Source organism: Penaeus chinensis, chromosome 25 (genome assembly GCF_019202785.1).
Source record: "Penaeus chinensis breed Huanghai No. 1 chromosome 25, ASM1920278v2, whole genome shotgun sequence".
In the NCBI taxonomy this organism is placed as follows: Eukaryota; Metazoa; Arthropoda; class Malacostraca; order Decapoda; family Penaeidae; genus Penaeus; species Penaeus chinensis.
The window spans coordinates 18,094,436-18,104,560 of record NC_061843.1 but is presented as its reverse complement, the minus strand read 5'-3'; positions in this window follow the sequence as shown (position 1 = coordinate 18,104,560).

The window sequence follows — 10,125 nt, the reverse complement described above, 5'->3', positions numbered from 1 at the left end:
TCACACAGGCGACCGCTCCCGTCTAGACGTCCGGAATGGTTTCCGAGTACCGCCCCCCCCCTCACTGAGGTGAGACAACCTTTGGATGGTTGCTTCAGAGGGATGAAAGGAACCAGCTGACAAAAAGGACAAAACCCCCCTTCCCTCACTGAGGTGAAACAGCCTTTGGATGGCTGCTTCAGAGGGAAGGGGGAAACACTTTGAAAAGACACAGGTCCTTTCCTTCCTCACTGAGGTGAAACAACCTTTGGGTGGTTGCTTCAGAGGAATGTAAGGAACTGCCTGGCAAGAACGCAAAACCTCCCTTCCCTCACTGAGGTGAAACAGCCTTTGGGTGGCTGTTTTAGAGGGAAGGGTGAACTACTTCGAAAAGACACAGGTCCTTTCCTTCCTCACTGAGGTGAAACAACCTTTGGGTGGTTGCTTCTGAGGGATGAAAGGAACCAGCTGGCAAAAGTGCAAAACCTCCCTTCCCTCACTGAGGTGAGGCAGCCTTTGGATGACTGTCTCAGAGGGAAGGAGGAATCCCTTTGAAAAGACACAGGTCCTTTCCTTCCCCACTGAGGTGAAACAACCTTTGGGTGGTTGCTTCAGGGGAACGAAAGGAAGTGCCTGACAAGAACGCAAAACCTCCCTTCCCTCACTGAGGTGAAACAGCCTTTGGGTGGCTGTTTTAGAGGGAAGGGGGAACTACTTTGAAAAGACACAGGTCCTTTCCTTCCTCACTGAGGTGAAACAACCTTTGGGTGGTTGCTTCAGAGGGATGAAAGGAACTGCCTGGTAAAAGTGCAAGACTCCTCTTCCCTCACTGCAGTGAAGCAACCTTTGGGTGGCTGCCTCAGAGGGCTGAGCAAAAGGGCTCCAAACAATGATGTCTCGTAGGTGGAAGGGCATCCCCTCTGGTCTCTCCCCAGGGGTTTACACCTACCCACGCGTTTGCCGTGCGTGGCAGCCTTGTGCGCTGTGGAGACGGGAGTCCTGGAGGTTGAGCGATGGCGTGAACGAGTACGCCCTGCGGCTAGCAACACGCCTCTTTGGTCCTCTATTCCAGCAAGACAGGCGGCCTGATCCCGGCCCGGTCACGGTCAATCGGCTGGTCTCCCCCGGGAGGCTAGGGTCAAGCAGCCATGCCGCCATTGGCACTCACAATGGTCCGTGAGTGCCGTCACAATGGCTATTGGCTGCGTATATCCTCTCATCACTCCTGTTGCTGCTAGACACTGGTTCTGACACTCCGCTTCCCCTTGTTGGACTCCGTGGTGGGTGGGGGCGTGAGAGGATGAAGCACTTACCAATTCATGGAAAAAATAATCAAACACCCCCCACAGACTGAACTTAAAGTTGACGAACCGCGCAAGGCCCAGACCACGGTAGTCACCATGAAGGCATATGTGCCTTCCGGTGGCAAAAGAAAGCCCCAAGCACAGGATGACACTGTCACCCCTGCTGCTAAGGTGGACAAGACCGAAGCCAATGGGTCTGTCCACCGAATAGTCAAAGATCTTGACTCGCGAGCTGGCCTCTCCAGGCCAGCAGCTAAGCCAGGGAGGCCCCTGAGTTCACAGACGGCCTCCCCGACTGAGAGGGGAGAGCAGGCTGAACCAGCCGCATCATCTCCTGCCTCCTCAAACAAGCCCGAAAGCCGAAAGGGCGGGCCGAAGCGTCCGAGGCCGGATACCGACTCTGATGAAGAGTCGGGACCCCCTAAACGCTTCGCCCAGTTCAAAGTGCCAGCTAAACCCGAAGGCTTCGACAATGCCTACCAATTGGTCAGGGCATTGGAGTTGCAACGGAAAATCCGGTTGTCGATCCGGGTCGCCCGAGATCAGGGCATGATCATAATGCCCAAAGATCAAGCTACCTTAAATTTCCTCCGGGAAACGAAGGAGCTAACTGATGGGAGAAAAGTGAGTCTTTCCCCACTAAGTCCCGAGGAAAAGAGAACAAAGATGGTGCTACTTGGCTTCTCAGTCTCGTACGATGTGGAGCTGATCGCTTAACACCCACAGGTCGTGCAGGCTTCCCGAATGTCGAAGGGGAAGACCCCAACCAGGCAAGTCCTGGTGACCATGAAAGGTGCCCCAACCACTGCCCTTGATCTGGGTAACTGGGGCACCTACAACCTTCGAACGTATGTACCAGAACCACCTCGGTGTTTCAAGTGCCAGAAATACGGTCACCACAAGGCTAACTGTACAGCCAAGCCTAAATGTGGTGTCTGTAGCAAGGCACACAACACAGAGGTATGCCTCAAGGCATACAAAGAGGAAAAGAGGGACACAACAGCCAAATGTCCCAACTGTGCCAAGAAGCATCATGCCTGGAGCCTGACTTGCTCTGTCAGGAAAAAGGCGGCCCTCAGGCGACAAGAGGTTGCTCAAAACCGATCAGACTTTGTTCCTGCCCCACCGGGCACCCATGTCTGGGGAAGGAACAAAAGCGAAAAGGCCCCCCGACCTCCTAAGAGGAAGGAAGCCGCCCCCCAGCCGACACCGGATGTCTCCAACAAAAAGGAGTTTCCGACAATGCCAAAGGTGCAGAAAAAGAAACTAAAGAAAAAAGTTTCTAAGAGCACCACAAAAACCTCCCCAACAGATGATCATCTCCTCTTTGACGAGGACGATATGACTCTCCTGTTAACTGCTGTTGTCACAGCAGTAGCAACAGCCCTGGGGAGGTCGAGTAAGGAGGCCGAGAAGGCAGTTTCGGTCGCCATGACGGCAATGACCCAGACTGTCGCAGCCCTGAAGGGAAGAAAGCTGGCTAGAGAAAAACCAGCCTCACCCTCACCCCAGGACGAGACTCCCCTCCCCACTCCAAACCAGGCCATGCCTTCACAGGCAGAGCCAAAACAGGCTGAATCTGTGCAGCCAGAGCCAGATCACGCTGACCTTGCCCAGGCAAGGCCAGCAAGGCCAGCCAAGAAAAAGCCTGAGAGAAAAGCCGAACCAACCAAAGTCAGAGCTACCAAAGGCTCTCCACCCCCCAGTGGACCCAAGGATAGCCTGACAATAGACGAGGAGCCCTCAACCAGCGAGGACCTCGCAATGGAGTTGTCAGACTCCGACGATGTCTCTGATGTAACTATCACTGAGTAACATCATGACACACCATCTAAGCATCCTACAGTGGAACATCAATAGCTTCTCTGCAAAGAACGCTTTTCTCCAAGCAGTAGTGCGATCAAGGAACATTGACATTGTCATGCTCCAGGAGACATTAACAGTGGACACTGTTCGCTTCTCAGGGTACCATGCCTTCACACTGCCACGAACACCTGGCAAGAGAGGCTTGATCACCCTTGTGAGAGCAACAATCCCCTGCTCCGCAATAGCCGATGCATCGCACTGTGGAGACGATGTTGAATCCCTTGCCGTCGAGGTTCACCTGGCCAAGGGGCCCCTCAAACTGTACAATGTGTACTTTAAAGCTTAGACATCAGCCAGGTCTGTGCTTCTGCTGCACACGACCGAGTGATCATAGGGGGAGACTTCAATGCACACCACCCCATCCTGGCTCCCTGCCGGGCACCGGATGCGGCCGGCTATCACATAGCCGACGTGCTAGAGACATTCCCTGAGATCGCTCTCCTCAACACCCAAGAGCCAACGCATGTCGGAGGAGGGGTCCTAAACCTCACCCTGGCCACTGCGACTCTGGTGGGGAGGATTGGTTGGTGTGTCGATGAGACCGTCACAAGTGACCATTACGGCACTATAACTACCCTCATGGATGCTGGCCCAGCCGAAATCCTAAGACCGAATCCAAGATGGAAAACAGACAAGGCCAACTGGCAGGCGTTTCAAAACGCCTTGGCCCTCTGTCTGAGATGCAACAATCCCCCACAAAGCGAAAATGTGGAAGTGCTCGAAGCCAGCCTGCTAAACGCCATTAATGAAGCAGCCTCACAGACCATACCCAAAACTCGGCCTGGGTCCAGAAGTCACAAAGACGCCTGGTACTTCAATGACGAGATCAGGGAGGTCAACCACAGGGTGAACATGTGCCGAAAACTATTCCGAAGGCAAAGAACCCCTGACAACATATCCCTCCTAAGGGAAGCTGTCACGGATGCCAAGGAAACTGCCAACAGAGTCAGGCAGGAAAAGTGGCTGGAATGGTGTGAGTCCTTCGACCACCAAACCACCCTTTCAGAGCTGTGGCAACAGGTCAAGCGAGCTACCAGCCGCTCAGCCCCGAGGTGCACCCATCACGACCCCCAAGCAGAGGCTAACAGACTGGCGCACGAGTTCTCTGCGAGAACGAGCAGCAACAGTCTGCCAGCCGAGCTGAGGGCAAGACAAGAGCTTCTACAGCCAGACAGACACGCTCAGATCAGAGAAAGGGCAGCCGAACCCGATAACTCAGACGTTATCTTTTCTCTGAGGGAACTAAGGAAAGCCTATAAAACCAGTTCCAACACAGCCCCGGGCTCTGATGGGATCTCGTACCCCATTATCTCCCACCTAGGACTAGCAGGTGAGCGTGCACTCCTGCAACTCATCAACAAGTCCTGGGAAACTTCCACTCTACCCCAGAGTTGGAAGAGGGCTACCATAGTTCCCGTCCCAAAACCAAAGGAGCCGGGGAAGTACCGCCCCATCTCTCTGCTCAGCTGCCTGGCCAAGACGGCCGAGAGGATGCTACTAAACTGGCTTCAATGGAAAACGGGACCTCCGCACGTACACCTTCACGGGTTCACAAGGGGCATGGGCACAGCACACAGCTTAGCCACGCTCTTAAGCACAATCAGTAAGGGCCCAGCTGTGGTGGTATTCCTTGACCTGGAGAAGGCTTTTGAACTGGCAAGTCCGCTTGCCATTCAGGAAAGCCTGATCCAGAAGGGAATCAGAGGAAAGCTCTTGGCTTGGATAGGTGACTACTTCAGGAACAGGACTGCCAATGTCAAATTCCAGGGTCACCTATCGCAGCACATGCCGCTCGAAAATGGAACGCCACAGGGTGGGGTTCTCAGTCCAGCCCTATTCAACACTTTAATGTCCTGCATCCTCAACATAAACCTCCCAGTGGGATGCCAGATCATCTCGTATGCAGACGATCTCGCTATCACCTCCACTGGACCACGCAGCCAGAATAAAGCCCAGCGTTGTCTGGACCTCGTGTCAGAGGAGTGTTGTAGGACAGGACTAAAGATCTCTGCTGCCAAATCCAAAGCCATGGCTTTGAGACAGAGAGTTCGAGGCACAAGACTGAAAATCCAGGGAGTGGAATTAGAATGGGTCAAGGACTACCTATACCTTGGGGTAAGGATAGACCGGACCCTCTCCTTCCATAAGGAGGTCCAGTACCTGGTTGACCGAACCAAAGCAAGACTGTCTGTCATGAGAGCAATGACTGGGAGACGCATAGGGGCCAGACACAAAGTACTAAGATCATTCTATGTACATGCTGTCCGGCCCATTGTGGACTATGCCTCAGTCGCTCTAATTGCTGCAAAGAAAAAGCACACAGACAAATTAGAAACAGTCCAAAATGAAGCTGCCAGGATCATTCTGGGTGCCCCGAGGTGGACGAAGGTCCTCAACCTCCTGATGGAGGCAAACCTTCTCCCCCTGGACTCACGAATCGATCTAACGGCAACACAATTCCTGTCAAAGGTCATCCAGGCTCCCAGGAACACAAGCCTAAGACAAAAATTAGTCAGATGCCTCGAACAAGACAACGAGCTCGTTGCAAACAACTCCTGGCTGTCTCATACAGCCAGGGTGTTGATACGCCATCAGCTCAAAGAACAGCTTCTTGCTAAGGGCATGGACTCCCCCCACCCCGACTTTGCCGAAGCCCCGCCGTGGGCACTGAGCCTGATAGAGTTCAACATAATGAGCCTGTCAATGAAAAAGAGCCTATACCCCATGCCTAGCCTAAAGGCAGAAGCCCACAGGGTCATTGCAGCCATCACTCCTCCGGGTAGTAGAACATACTACACGGATGGATCGGTCGATCCCTTGAGCCACACTGCAGGCGCCGGCTTTGCAGCTAGGGATGCCACGCGATCCATGAGGGTAACAGACAACGCCTCCTCGCTACAGGCAGAGGCAGTTGCAATCATGGGAGCCCTAGGCCACGCGTCCCTAAGGGAAGGACACGTGGTCATACACACAGACTCCAGGGCAGCCATTGACTGTCTTCAGCACAGCTCACCCACAGACAACATCTACCTACTGACCACGATTCTCACAATGGCACAGAGAATTCTTGCTCAGGGTAGAAGAATTATCATCAACTGGGTCCCAAGCCACATCGGCATCAGAGGGAACGAGCTTGCTGACAGACTACCCGTCGCTGGCAGGGGTATGCCCCCAAATCCCATGACGATAAAACCGAGCCGAAAATTACTTATGGAGAAGTGTGCCTTGGTCGGTCGTACCTTCCTACGGCAGCTCCACAGAGAGGAAACGAGAACCTCCCCCTCGGCCAGCTGGTACTCAGACGCCACAGGCTCTGAACCACTGGCACTCTCTGAAGTAAGCAACAGAGGTACCGAAGTCGTTCTTCACAGAATGCGCCTAGGTTACCACTGTGCATGGCAGATTATCCCAACAATCGAACGCGATGAATGGTGCTGCAAGCACTGCGGCGAGCCGAACGCCACACTAGTCCACTACCTAGAAAATTGTAACCATACACAATTCCTGAGACATGGACCGCCCACAACAGCCGCCGTGCTGGTAAAGAGGCTATGCGAAATGCTTACACCATGGCGGCAGGAGCGCTTGCTGACAATCCCGCCGCCACGGTAAGCACTGAGTGTCAGACAACTCAATGAGACAGCCGTAAAAAAGCTGACACAGGCCGGGCCATATCTAGAAGGCCCGGGCGAAGCTAGAACTTCGCAAACCAAACCCCCCCCCCCCCTCCTCCAGCAGGTAAAGTAGGCGTTTACCTCTAGCTGAACGTAGGAGTAGATCCCTTCCCTTCTTCTTGAACCTAGCTGCTTCCATCTTCCCTTCACCTTGTAAACACAACATCGGGCAGCTTCAAATTATCCAAGGACTCGGCAGCAATTATGCGGGTAACGAGTGGGAGGTCACAGTCGCCAGGTGTTTCGTCGACTTAAGTTTGATATATATATGATTTGTAGATTCTCTGATGTTTCTACTGGCAAAATGAGACAGCCACGAATAGCTGACACAGGTCGGCCCATATATATATGGAAGGCCCGGGCGAAGCTAAATCTTCGCTAGTATCAAACAACATGTGTGATGTTTGTATTTCCGACGAAGATATAATCGAAATTGGTCTTATTTATTTCTTGTATTTTGAAAGGATTCATTCTCATTCATATCTTTTCTACATATATATGCGTATGTAAAATTATTGTAAATGGTGAGATACGAGAAAGGAATATCATCGAGATACACCCAACCATGAGAGGTCTCCAGAAGGTACACAAGCCAGGCGTACCGTGAGACCTCACCTCTGGTATTGGCAGCGCTCCCCATTCCTTTGCTTGGCCAACCCCCGGCGATCAGAGTTCAGGGTGAAGAAATATATATGTGTGTATGTGTGTGTGTGTGAATCTTCGATGTGACTGTGACACCACTGTGCATAACCCGACACTCAGGAAATGCAAGGACAGAAATTTTCCAGAAGAAAATATCATACAGGCGCATTATTCTCTCTCTGAGGGTTACTGGAAGGCAGGCTTGTCACATTTCCGCCACTCTGGGAAGCCATGAGATGTCCCCCTCAACATCATTGAACATTCTAGTTGTTATGTAGAAATAAACTTTTTTTTAAGAGCAAGTTATAGGGTTTATTCTTGACTTTGTAATCGTCGTGAAATGAGGAAAAAAACAGAGCAGCTTCGATGAGTGGCACAAAATATTGTATAGTGGACAATATGAGACCATTTTTTCTGGACTATCGGGATCGATGGAGAGGTGAATGAGGATTTGGAGGAGGGGTGAAAACGACAAATTTGGATACATGACCTTCCCCACTAATGGCGAATCCAGAGCAGTGACAAAGACGAATAACGGAAATGGACCGTACATTGGTGTAAATGTTGTAAAGGAAGAGGCTATAAATCACGTACTAAAACGACTGAACACAATGCTCAAGAGTTAAAGGAAGATTAGTAAACTAAGAATAGCCTTGATTGGAGGGAAGCAACAGCTAACAAAGAAGCAGAATGATGCCTACCGATGATCCTTCGGCAAGGCCATCCGGGAAGCTCTCCGCACCTGACTGAGGGTTTACACCGCGGATAGCCCATTTAACCCTTTTACAGATACACTGAAATCATATACATCCCCTGTGTGATAAACAATTTCTGTATTTTCTAAATAACATTTGCAGCATTCTTTCATATAGCACATGTGCATATAATTGTTGACAGTAAGGAAATCATTGTATATTACAATATTCCTTATGGAAAAATCTGTTTATATCATGGGGTACAGTTGGCAGCACCAAGTATCCAACCGACGGTTACACCGTGGGACTGGCATGGGACCTGTGACTTGCATAATCCGGGATCGCCACCTTAGGCTATATGGGCACCTAGCTCATTTCCCTGTGGATGACCCTGACCATCAGATTCACGAGATAATCCTGGGTGGAGGACGACCTATGGCTTGGGCAACTCGACGAAACCTCCCGAGAGGAGTTCTAGATGGGCCGAAGGCCTTCCTGAAAACTCGCTATGAGGGACCCTCGAAACAAGGATGGATGCCACCATGCGCCCCCGTAGGTGTTAGTCCATTGATGATGATATATATATATACATATACATATATATATATATATATATATATATATATATATATATATTCATATATATAATATAATATAATATATATGCATATATACACACACACATATATATATATATATATATATATATATATATATATATATATATAATATAATATAATATATATGTCTATATATATGAATATATAATTAATATAATATATATACATATATGTAATATAATGTAATATATATATACATATATATAATATAATATAATATATATGTATATATATAATATAATATAATATAATATATATGCATATATATAATATAATATAATATATGTATACATATATATATATATATATATATATATATATATATATAATATAATATGATATAATATATATACATATATATATATATATATATATATATATATATATATATATAATATGATGTAATATATATGTATATATAATATAATATATATGCATATATATATATATATATATATATATATATATATATATATATAATATAATATATATGCATATATATATATATATATATATATATATATATATATATATATAAATATATATATGCATAAATAAACATATAATCTCCCATGTGTGCATGAGTATATATATATATATATATATATATATATATATATATATATATATATATATATATATATATATATATATATTTTTTTTTTTTTTTTTTTTATACAGCTATTCATTCCATTACAGGACACATGCCTCTCTCAATTCACTATTGGGAGGTTATATGGCAGTGTCACCCTTGCCTGATTGGATGCCCTTCCTAATCAACTGCAGTTCGGCACGCGGTGACTTCCCCTGTGACACCTGCGCTTAACTTCTCAAGGCGATATGTCGTTTAATATATATATATATATATATATATATATATATATATATATGTGTGTGTGTGTGTGTGTGTGTGTGTGTGTGTGTGTGTGTGTGTGTATGTATATACGTATAGATATACATATATTTTCGCATATATAAATATATATATATATATGTGTGTGTGTGTGTGTGTGTGTGTGTGTGTGTGTGTGTGTGTGTGTGTGTGTGTGTGTGTGTGTGTGTGTGTGTGTGTGTGTATGCGCATGTATACATATATATGTACACTCACACATACACACACACACACACACACACACACACACATATATATATATATATATATATATATATATATATATATTTATACTGTATGTATATATACATATAGATAAATATGTTTACATATAATTTACATGTACTTATATGTTTATACACACACACACACACACACACACACACACACACACACATATATATGATATGTACATACATACATATAAATATTATTTTTCCCGACTGCTTTCCA